Raw genomic sequence first — 14,823 nt, 5'->3', positions numbered from 1 at the left:
TATTTCAAGAGAGATGCCAACAATTCGGCAAATGTTCTAAGGGGGGTATTCAATCACTGGCTACCATCTCCACCCACGGGGGAGATGGTCGCCAGGCCCTATTCAATGCTGTCTTCCTCGACAGCATTGAGCAGGGTATCTCGTCAGGACAAGCCCGACTTCACAAGCTGTCGGGCTCGTTCTGCCGAGAACGGCTGGGAACTGACGAGCTGCCGGCTGCAGCTAACCTCTTCCCGGCCACAACTCAAGGCCACGCCCCTTTTTCGTCCTGCTGCAGACGGGACATTGAATCCCGCCTGCGATTTCTCAGTCGAGGTGACCGAGAACGGGACTGGGTCACGGCTGCCGAGCCAGCTCGACAGCCGTGACCCCCACATTGAATACCCCCCGATGAGGTAGAGTTAAGTAGCATGATATTAATTATCTGCAGTAATCTAACAACACAGTGCACATTTTAAAAGAAAAAGAAGAGCATTGCTCCCTAGATCATGGAGTTGCTCCTTTGCCTAAACACATTTCGCATCAGCTTCATCTTGGGCAAACCCGACTATTGGGTTGAGGGGGGATATATAGCCAAGAAGGATCCATTGCTTCCGGTTTAATTTGATTGACACTTGTCACAGCCAATCCGCTGGTTATTTACACAGTACATGACAATACTGGCATTAAAGGACATAAAATAATGATTTTTGAGGACAGTAAGGAAATTGTCTTAACCCTTTGCATGCTAAGTGCATTGGTCAAAATAGGTGTAAAAAGTTGCAAAGAATTTTATTAATCATAATGACCTGTATGGTGACATTTAATAGGATGCGATTTTTAGTAAGGTTCTGAAATCGCACCATGTCACAATTTTTTAAATTGCTGTTTTTTGCCTGAATTCTTATGTAATGAAATGTGAATTTGCGGCAAAAAAGTGCGATATGGTGCGATTTTTAGTCATGAACATTTGCATTTTTTAGTCATGCAAATGTGCGCATATTCAGATATGCGAGTTTGTGTAAAAAAAAAAAAGTGAAAAAAAAAACCAGCATGGGGTCCCCCCTCCTGAGCATAACCAGCCCCAGGCTCAAAGAGCCGCTCCTGGTTTCATGAAATCACATGGATCCCCACAGATTTTATAAAACCAGTACCAGGCTCAAGGGCCGGTCCTGGTTCTCAAAATATGGGGGACAAAATGAGTAGGGGTCCCCCATATTTCAAGACCCAGCACTGGGCCCAACCAGCCAGCAGGGTAATGCCACAGCCGGGGGGCATTCACCCCCATGCTGAAACCCGGGGCTGTCCACGATGCCCCTTGGGCGGTGGGCATCAGGCTGATAAATGTGTAAGATGAAACTATTGGGTATCGTGGAACTACAAGTCCCAGCAAGCCTGCACTGCATGCAGAGACTTGGAGAACCACAAGTCACAGCATGCGGGGAATTAAAGGGCCCGTTGGGTCTTGTAGTTCCACAGCAGTACAAATAGTTAAATAAATACACACACACACACACCAGAGAAATAAAACTTTATTACATACGGTGCCTATTCATTCAGATACTTACCTATGTTGATAGTAGTTCGGTCCCTTTGTCCAGTAGAATCCATGTGGGGTTCCTGTTGAAAGAAAACATACTCACCAGCTGACTTCAGTGCTTCTCCGGTACCCCTGGAATGCTGTAGACACAAACCTGTCTTGTGTTTACATCTGTGGCTCTGCCCACAGACCGGGAGTTAGGCCCGTCCACCAGCCAATCATGTTCGGCCATCGCGATTTCTACATGATTGGCTGGTGGGCAATTAGATCCTGGAGCTTGGGAAAAGAACAAAAACATTATCACAACCCATTTTGCCACCTCCAGCAGTGTACTCCCAGGTCCTTACTTGGGGTCACTTATTTAATCCATACTCAGTGGTCTCCTGTGCGTCATGGTCCTGTCTCTGTGGAACGTCGCTCCCTCCCCTCTTCCTTTATCAGGCACTGCCCCATTGGCTGAGATATACCCGGTGGGAGCCTCTATTACTGCCCCTGCATTGCGGCCTGCACTGAAGCCAGCTCCTGTGGCCGACAGGCTCTTGACCTGGAAAATTGTTGAATGTCTTCTTTCCTAAATTCTAATCCTGCAATCCCTGACCCAACAGCCTTAGCTGGTACCTTTTCTACACCCCACAACAGTTACTTAGCTAAAGGCATAGCAAAAGTTTTGGGAGACACGTAGACACCTGCCTCCACCTAGCTGATAGCCACTGAGGATATGTGCATATGGTCATCTCCTTGCTCTAACACTTCAATTACGCTTGCCCACCTACTTGGCTCTATCTTCTGAATTGGAAGTTTACCCAAGAATTATAGGCAAATCTGGAAACTCAGTGCAAAGGAAAAATACTCCTCATTCCAAAAGAGCTTCTTCTCAACCTGATATGAGATCTTTTCTTCTCCCTAATTCGTCAATTCCACATCCGAGCCCCGAGAGATCGGCTTCTTCACCTGCTTCTTCTAGTCTGAATAGTCTGAACAGCATTGTTAGCATTTTTTTCCTTTGAACTTTGCCTTTTCTCTGGCATATTATTAGACTGACTCAAACGCTAACCTTTTAGACCAACTGATATTGGAATTTTTACAATAGTTGGAGTAACGGTCAGTCTTTGCAAACTTGCAAAGTAAATTGTTGGTGTGTAATTTGGACACAATTATCAAAGCAGACGTGTGAAGTTTAATTCAGTACTCTATCCTGTAAATTTGAGCCTATTCAAATAACTTTTTTCATTGCTTAGTTAATAGACAATTTAGTCACCGCATTCAGGGGTGTGGTCTAGTATCCCCACCTTGGTGGGAGAATTGCCTTTTAAATCAGTGTTTGTATGTTTTGTGTGTGCTTCTTTGTATCTCATGTTCTAAAATCACCTTATATTATAAATAGAATTGATTAAAAGTTAAGTTTTAAATTTAATAATACTCATAACCTCACAGTGTAATTTCGACACATGCATCATTTATCTCAAGTGTGCCCCCAAAAAAGAATCTTCTTTTTCTACCTGTTTTGTATATGTTGTTTCTGACTCAGGGGAGCACCTCCAACCCTCTAGAATCTTTTTTACACTGACGAAAGTAAGGTTGTTTAATTAGGATTTGGATAACCTTGAAACTCTATTCTCCCCTTATTGTGACCAAGATTGTCTCTGAGGTCACGTCGGAAAATCCTGTGTGGGAACCACTCAAAAAACTGTATATACTTCTCCCTAATTCGTCAACACCACATCCGAGCCCCGAGAGATCGGCTTCTTCACCTGCTTCTTCTAATTCCCCAAGCCCTCTTACAATGGGCAGCTCTCACTCTCCTTCACCCACCAACATGGGGAAAGAAATTCAAGAAATTCTGACATACATCAAAACCCTGGATGTCAGATTGCCACATTTAAGTGGCTAGTAGCAGGCCTGCACACTATTTAAATTAATTTTCTCATATATTCTTTAAGAGAAAATTAGTAATTTTTAGAGAGAACCCCTATGTTTCGTTTAAGATTTGGGGGGTGCTGTACCAAACAGTCATAGGCTGAACATTTTATACGAAGAAGAAGAAAAGAGACTGTTTTGTGGGATGCACACTGATACAATTAAGGTAAAACTTAGCTTTTAATAAATTTATTTTAAATTCCCTTTTAATTATTCCCTCCCTCAAATAATTAAAAGGGAATTTGAAAATAAATTTATTAAAAGCTAAGTTTTACCTTAATTGTATCAGTGTGCGTCCCACAAAACAGTCTCTTTTCTTCTTCTTCGTATAAAATACATCAAAACCCTACCTACAAAACAAGACCTTCAAACGACAGTCAGACTTGAAATCGCCACCATTAACCAAGATCTTTAAGCACTCTCGGATCGCTTTGAGGACCATCAAGACTCTACTGACACAGCCTTTTCCAAATTGTGTGACATTATTGCTCTTCAATCCACCAAAATAAGACTTATGAAAGCAAAGATCGAAGATCTGGACAACAGGGGGAGAAGAAACAATACCAAAAATAGGGGCCTCCCAAAGGATATTGAGCCCCCCCAAACTAATCCCAGCCCTGACAAAAGTCTTCAATGAGATTCTCGAAAATGATCCCAATGAATATATGGTCCTCGACAGAGCTCATAGAGCCCTTCACCCCAGAGGTACCCCCAATGATAAACCAAGGAACCAAGGGACATAATCTGCAGACTACACTATTACTCCCAAAAAGACTGGATAATGAAAAAAGTACGACAGCTTGATGGTGTTCATTTTAATGGAAGCACTATACAGATCTTTCATGACCTGTCTCGGTCCACATTACAACAATGTAGAGCTTTACACCCACTGATGGATAAACTCCGCAAATGGTAATTTAAATACAGATGGGGTTACCATTTCAACTTACAAGTTACATTCTCCAGAAAGCAACATTCTCTTTATTTACCATCAGAACTCCCTTCCTTATGCGCTTCATTGAGTCTTCCACTGATCGCTACACCTGATTGGTCAGACACATTCATGATCAAGATCTCCCTAATTTCCTGGAGAAAAGAGCCTCCTTGTGCAAATTTCAAATATCCCACGGCTTCCCATATTGCTCAGCTCTAGACAAAACCTAAATGGGGAACTTTATCCTTTTTCCTTCCTTCGCAGATCCCCTTTTCCCCCCAATCCCACAGTCTACCTCAATCGCTGGAATTGTGGAACCAGTCAAAGGTCCCATGATCCCAGCTGTGGGCCTCTTCTTTGAGTTTATATTTGTATTTCTCTCTATGTTTCTTCCATTACTGTTCTTAATTCCAAGGTCCTTTATATAGACTTAATCTGTCCTTACGCCTCTGTCTTTAAATGTCGGTTCCAAATAAACTGGTAATATTCTCTATTAATGTTAAGCGTCTGAACATTTCGGAGAAAATATCTAAACCGTTATGATTTCTTTGGTCAAACAGGGTTGACAAAGCTTTAATTCAGGAAACGCATTTTAAATCGAAACCACCTTCCCTTATTAACTCCCGCTACCCCACAGGTTTTTTTTTAGTAATAACCTTGATGGGGAAACAACAGGGTGTGGCAGTTCTGTTTTCATAGAAGATCGATCCCCCTGTTCGATGTCAAAGTTCATAGACTGATCATGTTTCAAAACTTGAGTTTCTTTCTCAGGGCTGTAGGGATCTCCTCCACATGTGTTGGTTTATATACACAAGATTGAATGCATCCCTTCCGGTTCCCGTCACCTGAATGGAAGTGTGTATTCTTTGAAAATCGCAGCATTTCTTTGACATATACTGTATTCAAGGGGTTTTTGAGTATAGACCCTATTTTGCACATTTTCTGGAGGCAGACACCTTTATCAGAAGCGTGGAGGTACATCAAAAACTTGTAGACAATTGATCCCTGGGAGACTCCATTTAATTACTTGCATGATATTCCAACAGCCATAAACTATAATAAAGGTTTATGCCCCTAACCGCTTACAAACCACCTTTCTTAAACAAGCTTTGCATCTGACAGCCCCACATGTCACAGATATTGTCATCTTTGGTGGAGACCTCAACTGGACTCTTAACCCACTTCTAGACACCTCAAACAATTCCGCTAGAATTTCTCCTGTCAAATACTCCAAAATTAGGAAGTCTTTTCACGAACAACAGCTGGCCGACTCTTGGAGAATCCTTTATCCACACGATAAAGATTATACTTTTTACTCTCACCCTCACCAAAGTTATTCTCACACAGACTATCTATTTATTAGCCAAGACACTTACATATGCTGACTGATGCTAAAATTGGTTCAATAACGTGATCCGACCATCCACCTATTTTTATGACACTTAACTCGCCATTGTCTCTCCCCAAACAGTGAACTTGGCGACAACAAACTTTTATTAATGGACGAGTATTGCAAATCAGAAATTAGCTCCACTGTTTCTGATTTTATGACACACAACAAAACCCCAGGTATGTCCTCAATCACCATTTGGGAAGCTCACAAATGTGTGCTTAGAGGTGCTTTCATTCGGCTAGGCTCTTTCATCAAAAAAAAATGCTCAAATAACGACTCTTCTCCTGCAAATATGTAAAAAGTCAGCAGAAAGAAAAGTGTTAAATAAAAAGAGATAGGGAATCTCTGCGTCTCTGAATGGACTGCACATATACAGTACTACATACTGTACTTGCATAACATATCTAAAACACGTGAAGAAAAGGCTAGCAGTAACAACTGCACTTGCTTTTCAGAAGTACTTCCATAATGTGACTGCAGATCTTATTAAAATTGTAAAAAAAAAAAAAAAAAGGCATGTTACAAAGGGATCTCTTCATTTCTATTAAGTCCTCACACTGCAGAAGGTGTTGGCAGTGTGGCAAGGTTAACATTCTAGTAATTGGGATGGAATTATGATGGAGTAGGCTGTTGAGATAATCAGTCTTTTAAAGTGATTTTTCTTTTCCTGGTACATCTTAAAGACTCCCTTCGATCTGTAAGTAGCAAACACATTCCCCCAATTAAGGATGCTATTGTTTAACACTGGCTTTCTGACAGCAACTAAATATGTATTTGCACCAGGAAAATACAAACTCAGCTTTCTTAATAGTTAGATCTCAGCACCTTCACAGATTGTATATGCAAGATTAGACTATTTTGTAATCATGCTGAATTTAATGTGCCAAAACTCATTGAGCAGTTTCTTAAAAAAACCTGAAAGCTAAATAGGTGACGACCGACGAGCAAACATATTGTTTTGTAACCCCATATAATGATAAATGGCTGTTACAAATAAAAAATATGCTGTGTGCAAAAGTGAATTTAACAGGGGTTACTACTAAAGCTATTCGGCACGAATTGGAGTTTCTGTGGCAAATGCAAATTCTCTAGAGCTCATATTGATAAGCAGTGAAATATTAATTAAAGTTAAAATGTTCTTTAGTTTGATTTCTTTTTTTTTAAAGCATAGAGAAATCTCAAATTGCACGCTAAATAACTTCATCAAATTTAACACTATACAGCAGAGCATTCTGATGGATGTTTTTACGATTCCCATTTCCAGCTACACAAAGTTCACAAAAAGAGGTCAAGAGACAGTTCAAGAAGCCAGTCCCTCCACGTGGAGATGATGAACCGGTACTTGTTTCCTAGCGCGGCGCCCACGATTTTCATCTTATGCCATTGTTTTGATCGCATCGCATGCGACCCGATCAAAACGATTTTTTAATTGTACAGGCAATGGATGGGTGATTACTATGTTAAATGCACCCCCATTGTTAATGCCACCCCGAAGCGTGGCGGTACGCGTCCTCCGACCTTTTCATACCCCCACTATCCACGTCGGCGTGGAGTTGACTTTATATAGTGTGGCGAGCACAGCAAGCCACTGAGCCCGAAGCGTGGCGAGCCCCGCGAGGGGACGCAAATTACTTCACATGTATTCCACGTCCCCTCGCCACACTATATAAAATCAACTCCACGCCGATGTGGATAGTGGGGGTATGAAAAGGTGGGAGGACGCGTACCGCCGCCCCTCCCGGACTCGCTGCGCACGCCACGCTTCGGGTTGGCGTTGATAGTGGGGGTGGCGTTAACAATGGGGGTGCATTTAACATAGTAATCACCCATCAGGGTACCTGTACAATTAAAAATCGCATTGCATCACATCGCATGCCATTATAATGGCATGCGATGGGACACGATATTAAAATTGTACAGTGTGGCTCTTAGGACCCGAAAATCGGGTCCCATCGCATCCCATCACATACCTTAATTAGTGGTATGCGATGCATACGATGGGCGCCATGCTAGGAAACAAGTACCGATGAACCTTAAACTTTCCTTATATATTCCTATGAGTAGGACCATAACTAGTATGGTGCAAATGGTGCTCGGCACACAGCTCATTTGCCCTGTGGGTGGAACCGTCTGCATCCATAGAAAGTAGTATGGACCACTCCAAGGAGGTACAGTAGCTGTAATATGTAGTAGGAAGGCAAGATGGTGGATGGGTCCTAGGTCATGTGAAGCAGTGGCAGGGCCACAGCTTGTGCTGTCTAGTAGAAGGGTCCAGAGCCAGCAGCCAGAAATCTTCGTGCCCTGGGTAAAAGGCTGCAGTCAGAAACTTGGCACTTTCTGTAACAAACCACAGAGGTGGGTAAGCAGCCAGAAAAGGAAGATGGAAATATCATCTGGGAGTGTTATGCCATGGCACAAGCAAAAAAAGGGAGATAGGACCAGCGCTGTACTGAATATATATAAATTTAATAAAAAATTGCAATTTTACATATTATAAGAATCAATAATAGACAAACAAGACTTACATACATAAAACACAGAACTCCCCCATACTTCTCCTGAGGAAGCCGCTGAGAGGTCTGTGAGGCGGAGAAACGCGTTGAGAGGGGACACTGAGGCTGCCAACAACATCGGGCTGATTACCAATCTCAGATATGACCTATCACTAAGGTCGGAGAAAATCGCCATTATCTGCAAGCCGTACTTCACCCCAGGATTACAAAAATAAGTATACCACTTTAAAATGTGCACATTTCTGTGGGGACTGAACTCAGTACTAATCTACTAACTGGCTCTATATATGAGTAAAAGCTACTAACTGGCTCTCTATATGAGCAAAAGCTTCCGCAATTGCATCTGTTAAAACCTAACCAGCACCAGCTATTTAAGGGGGAGTTCTGTGTTTTATGTATGTAAGTCTTGTTTGTCTATTATTGATTGTTATAATATGTAAAATTGCAATTTTTTATTAAATTTATATATATTCAGTACAGCGCTGGTCCTATCTCCCTTTTTTTGCTTGGGTACACTTTGGAGGGGTTTGTGGTAATTTCCCCTTAAGGTCCAGCAGCAGTACAGAATATCCAATCAGCGCTCAGTATCATACCGTGTTGCTTTGTTATGTCATGGCAGCCCATGGCATACTCGCAGTAAGTGAAGGTAGACTGGGGAGTCGCAGAGAACTGGAGGGCACAGAAAGGCAGCAGGACCCTTTGCTGAAAGGAGTCTTTGGCCAGGGACCCCTCTACCAGCTCAAAAGCAAATGGAGCCAAAGGCTGTAGATCAGGCCTGGCCAACCTGTGGCTCTCCAGATGTTGTCAAACTACATATCCCATCATGCCTTGCCACAGTTTTGCAATAAGCGAGTGTTAAAACTGTGGCAAGGCATGCTGGGATTTGTAGTTTCACAACATCAGGAGAGCCACAGGTTGGCCTGTCCTGCTGTAGATAGTCCCTAATGCTCAGGGACACATGAGGATTCCACAGGCTCCATGGACCTAATCCCCCAGTAGTACCAGATGTTAGCAATATGGTAGGTTGGAAGGGGAGCTTCCTGGGCCAGAGAAAAAAAATCCAATAATTATAATAAATAACAGATGCTGGGCAGGAGAAATGAAGATAAGGAGGAAGTGGAGGAAAGAAAATGAATGTGGAAGGGCTATAGTGCAGCATAATATGTATAAAGGGCTCTACTGTGTGGAATAAGGAGTACTTACAGTATGTGTGCTGTAATGTGTATAAGGGCTTTGCTGTCTGGAGTGATATAAGAGGCTCTGCTGCTGCACAAATTGTAAAAGGGGCTCTGTTGTCTGTTGTAACATGTCTAAGGGGCTGTCTGGCATAATTTATACAAGGGGCTCTACTGCATAGCGTAACCTTTATAACGGATACTACTGTGTGGTGTAGTGTAAGCAATGGTCACTTATGTGTGGTGTAATGTACATTGGTACTATTCTGTGATCAAGCCCTTGCAAAAACCTGTATTTTGGTACACACTAACCATATTTCAAATATGAGGGGTGGAGCAATTCTCTTTCTGGCACAGGACACAAAAATGTCAAGATACAGCTCTGCCTATGTGGGCAAGAGCATTAAAATAGCCTCCCCTATTTCCCTTACAGAATTTCGACCCTGTACAAATCCTAGTTAATGCAAAATAAGCAATACCGGCAGAATCACCTAGCAGTTGCACTCTCTCATCTGGTCCTAATTGAGGGAAGCATAAGGGCATCTATTCCAAAGAAACCAATGGGTTCCAGCAGTCAACAGATGTATAACCACAGTAAGTAGTCTTTAAAGTCCCACAAGCACATAAATAAAGTAAAAAGTTAGGGGCAAATAGATGTTCTCACTCTCCTCATCAAAGCAGCCCTATTTGTTTATACACCAATGGAATTCAATGATCCAGACAGTACCTAAAACGGTACAGATATAGCAATAATAGTGACAGTGATCAGCTGTCTTATGTTGGCCGGATAAAGGAGTGTAGCATGATGGGTTTTGCAAATCTCAGCTAACGCTTTACGCTTCGGAAGCTGAATAGTCCTGGAGTTTAAGGTTTCCTTTACTCAAACCTATTCTATTTTTAAAATGAGAATTTCTTAGAATTTATTTTTTGGGGGAGAGCCTTATCTAAACTACAACCAAGTAGGACACAAGGTGGTATTCTGTTCCCAAATATATAGTATTAGCATTTTCCTATTAAGTATTATTTTAAATAGCAATAGACTGGCTAATACAGTATCTTGGAATGAACCAAGCAAATCATTTTATTGAGGGGGAGCTACAACGGTTACATCTGCACCACATACTCTCCTGCTGCATTCAAGTGTACAAAAAATATAGGGGCCATATAAGACATATTTATGGTACTTGTATGTTAGTTGGGCGCCCACTAAGCAATTTGCTTAGTTTTACGCGTCCGCTCACGGGGCTCGCTACACTTCGGGCAAGGTGGCTCACTGGTCTCGCCAAACTATATGAAATCAACTCCATGCCGACATGGATAGTGGGGGTGTGAGCGTACTTACTATAGTGGGCGTCCAACTAACATATAAGTACCATATTTATTAATGTTTTCATTAGAGATCTATAAGTAACACAGTTATGCGTACATATCAAAGACATGTAATAAGAACTGCCACCTTTCACTTCAATACATGCAAATTTTCACCGATATGGGGTGGAGGGGTACTTGAACACTCCAAATCATTTTAAAGAGTGGATTCCATTGCCTTTATTTAGGGAATGTGAAGGAATATTACATCCGCTTGTGATACAGTTAATTCTGAATGCTGTGAATTATACAGTTTTAAAGTGAAGGAGTAACTAAACCATCAAAAATTCTCAGTTGAATATGCAACTCCAGACACACAAACAAAAAATAAGCTTATTATAAAATGTCTTAATAGTTATTTATAACAAGAAATACTGGTCACGCACAGGCAGATTTGAAGGAATAATATGGATACTGTAGCAGAGAATTACACCTTTTTTCATCCATTTGGAAAAAAAAAAGAAAAAGTATACAACTTACTCACAGGAAATGTGTTTTATATATATCATAATAGATCTTACCGGCAGACAGTGACAAAGGTTACAGAAGAATCAGATATGTGTGAAATATGTTCATGGAAGGTACTTTTTTTGTCTCGACCAATAAATAAAATAACCCATATTATTCTTATCTTGTAACTTTGACAACAGTGGCACCTGCTGAATACCTTTTTTTCTGTAGCGAGAAATTCTATATTAATGAGATATAGAATTATGGGGCATCATGGATGGTAGAAGAGCTGTCATTACTCTCTCACAGTGCTGAGGTCATGGGTTCCATTCCCATATTGGCCCTAACTGTGCGGAGTTTGTGTACTCTCCTAATCTGTTTCCTCCCATATTCCAAAAATAAATTGGTAGGTTAACTGGTGCCCAACTAAATTAACTCTAGAATGTCTGTGTGTGCGTGTACATGTGGTAGGGAACATAGATTGTAAGCTCCACTGGGGCTGTAAAGTGCTGTAGAATACAGTATATGTGTGCACTACTGTGTATAAATAACTGGAATATATAGCGCCATCCTCAGACACTTTTGCTACAGTCACACCATTAGCCCTTCTCAGCATGCCTGTTTGAAAGCATGTTTGAAAATACAAACAAGTTCTGGATGATAGGGTGTGCCAGCGCTGGCTGAATAATTAGAAAGACCAGACGGTATCTCAAAAATATATAACAAATTTAATTTACATATATAAAAACAATTAATCAATCAAGAAAAATAATAAAACAAAAAAAAAAAAATATAATAAAGATTATAAAAAGAGCACAGTTTTGCTGGTAATTATTGCGGAGCTCCACACTTGTGGAATAAAAGATAAAAGTTGGGTGATATTACCATCTGTAGATAGAGGTGTATTCAGATTGGAACACCTGGAGGGTGGTGATGACAAAGTCCCATTGAAATAGACCTGGATGGAAATACAGGTGGGGTTCTCCCTATTTGGCGTCTTCTCCTTGTAAAAGCTGGATGTTTAGGAACTGGCTGAAGTCCCAAATGAAAATTGTAATCCAATGTTAAGATGTTATTAGGAGATGATGGACGTCTGTGGGAGATGGGGCATCACTTTGTCAGATGGAAGATGAAAGATAAATCTAGCTCAACGCGTTTCCCCGGATGTTTGCTGTCCGGCTTCCTCAGGAGCAAGTGGACAGCAAACATCCGGGGAAACGCGTTGAGCTAGATTTATCTTTCATCTTCCATCTGACAAAGTGATGCCCCATCTCCCACAGACGTCCATCATCTCCTAATAACATCTTAACATTGGATTACAATTTTCATTTGGGACTTCAGCCAGTTCCTAAACATCCAGCTTTTACAAGGAGAAGACGCCAAATAGGGAGAACCCCACCTGTATTTCCATCCAGGTCTATTTCAATGGGACTTTGTCATCACCACCCTCCAGGTGTTCCAATCTGAATACACCTCTATCTACAGATGGTAATATCACCCAACTTTTATCTTTTATTCCACAAGTGTGGAGCTCCGCAATAATTACCAGCAAAACTGTGCTCTTTTTATAATCTTTATTATATTTTTTTTTTTTGTTTTATTATTTTTCTTGATTGATTAATTGTTTTTATATATGTAAATTAAATTTGTTATATATTTTTGAGATACCATCTGGTCTTTCTAATTATTCAGCCAGCGCTGGCACACCCCATCTTTTTTCCTTAATTACTATTTGGGTCTGACAACCCAGTGCCAGCCGCTGTTGATAGCGCACCACTCACTCCCTTTTCTTGTCAAGTTCTGGATGATGCTAAAATCAAAGGCCAATTAAATCAATATAAGAGGAATATTGAAAGAGAAAGGTAAGAACACCATTGAAAGAAGACAAAAACTGGATTGGGTAGTGGTTTTGCAATATAAAGAACACACTTAGAAGGTTGAAGCCATTTTTAAAGAAAATCTGGTCAAAATTATCCAACAATCCAATTTTAGCTACGACTTTGCCCAAAAAAACACTGAAGTTCATATATAAAAAACTTAGCCAAAAGTGCTCTACCTGAAAAGAAAACCTTAAGTGATAAAAAAAACAAATGGTTTCACTGGCGTGTGGCCTGCCTGAGGTGCAGAACCACCACCAGTAAACATTGTGAAAGGTACATGGTAAACAATACAAAATGCATGATTTTATTAAATGTCATTCATGTAACGTTGTGTACTTAATGGAATACTCCTCTAATAAATTGTATATTGGAAAAACCACCAGAAACCTTAAAACTCGGGACGGCAGAGCATATATACAACATCCAGAAGTGGTTAACCACCCATCCTCTCTCTGACCAATATCTCACTAAACACCAGAAATATGAAGGGCAATTGGGATTTTTTGGGATTCACCTAATCAAACCCCATTAGAAAAGAAGATAGTTATTTTGTTTCTGTGCAGGATAAATACTGGCTGCTTTATTCTTACACTGCAATCTAGATACCAGTTTGCAGAAAAACCCAAATCTAACTCTCTCTGCACGTGTTAAATCTGTCCCCCTGCGGTGCAAATGGTTTGGTCCATTAAAGAGTGAGTTTGCTTTTGCAAGTGAACCAGAATCAGGCTCTAGGTTCACTTTTTTTTTTTTTTTTTGGACTTAGCAATTACTACTTAACATATATTTTATGTACTCATTCTATTTATACTGCCTATAATTTTCTTTATTGCTATGTTGGAGTATGTTGTTAAATATATGTGGATTATGCATCAAGAAGTCATGTGTTGCAAAAAAAAAAAAAGAAGAATGCAATTACTTGTACGGCACAAGTGAAACTTGCTACTGGACAAGAGGTCAAATTATTGCACATATGTGTTGTGTTCGCTACTAATGTGCTGTTATAAGGACTTATAATAAATAAAAATAAAAGAATGGAATAAATATTCCTCTGAATAAAATCCTCAAATAATGCTTAGGGGGCAAGGTGAACTTACAGTATTTTTTATTAATATAATTTTTTACAGTACTTCTAATAAATGAATATATCACATTTTGGTAAACAGTTTGTGTTTATGCAACAACACAATTCACAAAGTAATAACAGCTTAAACTCTTCTACTTAATGTTTCAATACTATGGCCCTTTTTCTGATTGAGTCGGACGGCCGATGTTTGGTGTTTGCGTATGTGCAGAGGCGTTTCTGACATAGCCGAATGTCAGCTGCCCACCCATATCCCTGCTTTCATACGGAAGAATGTCCGAGTGGTCTGGAGCACTCGGTGCTGCCTGACCGCTCAGTCCATCTTTCGATGGTCGGCTACCATCAGAGAATGGGGGAGGTTCCCACAGATAGGGGAGGTGTTTGCATGAAACATCCACTCGCGGTCCATTTGCTCGGCGTCTTAACGCATTCGGACGGTGTGAGTGATTCGTACGGTAGGCGGGGCTAAGAACACTAGGTGACCGTCCGAAATAAGCATCCGTCCGATTCAACTACAATAAGGGCCTTTATGTCAACACTTCACAAATTAATCTAAAATAAGCACAAATGGAATAAATGTTTCATAATCTAAC

General features: G+C 40.8%; 1 protein-coding gene across 1 annotated transcript in view; it reads right to left on the bottom strand.

Moving 5' to 3' along the window:
• Positions 1 to 14,823, bottom strand: part of FOCAD (focadhesin) — a 253,346-nt gene that overhangs the window by 82,323 nt on the left and 156,200 nt on the right. The gene's annotated exons all lie outside the window — the stretch shown is intronic.

This window comes from Crinia signifera, chromosome 1 (assembly GCF_055691185.1).
Source record: "Crinia signifera chromosome 1, ASM5569118v1, whole genome shotgun sequence".
Taxonomy (NCBI): Eukaryota; Metazoa; Chordata; class Amphibia; order Anura; family Myobatrachidae; genus Crinia; species Crinia signifera.
The sequence above is the reverse complement of the archived record's forward strand: the minus strand, read 5'-3'. Positions and strand labels throughout refer to the sequence as shown.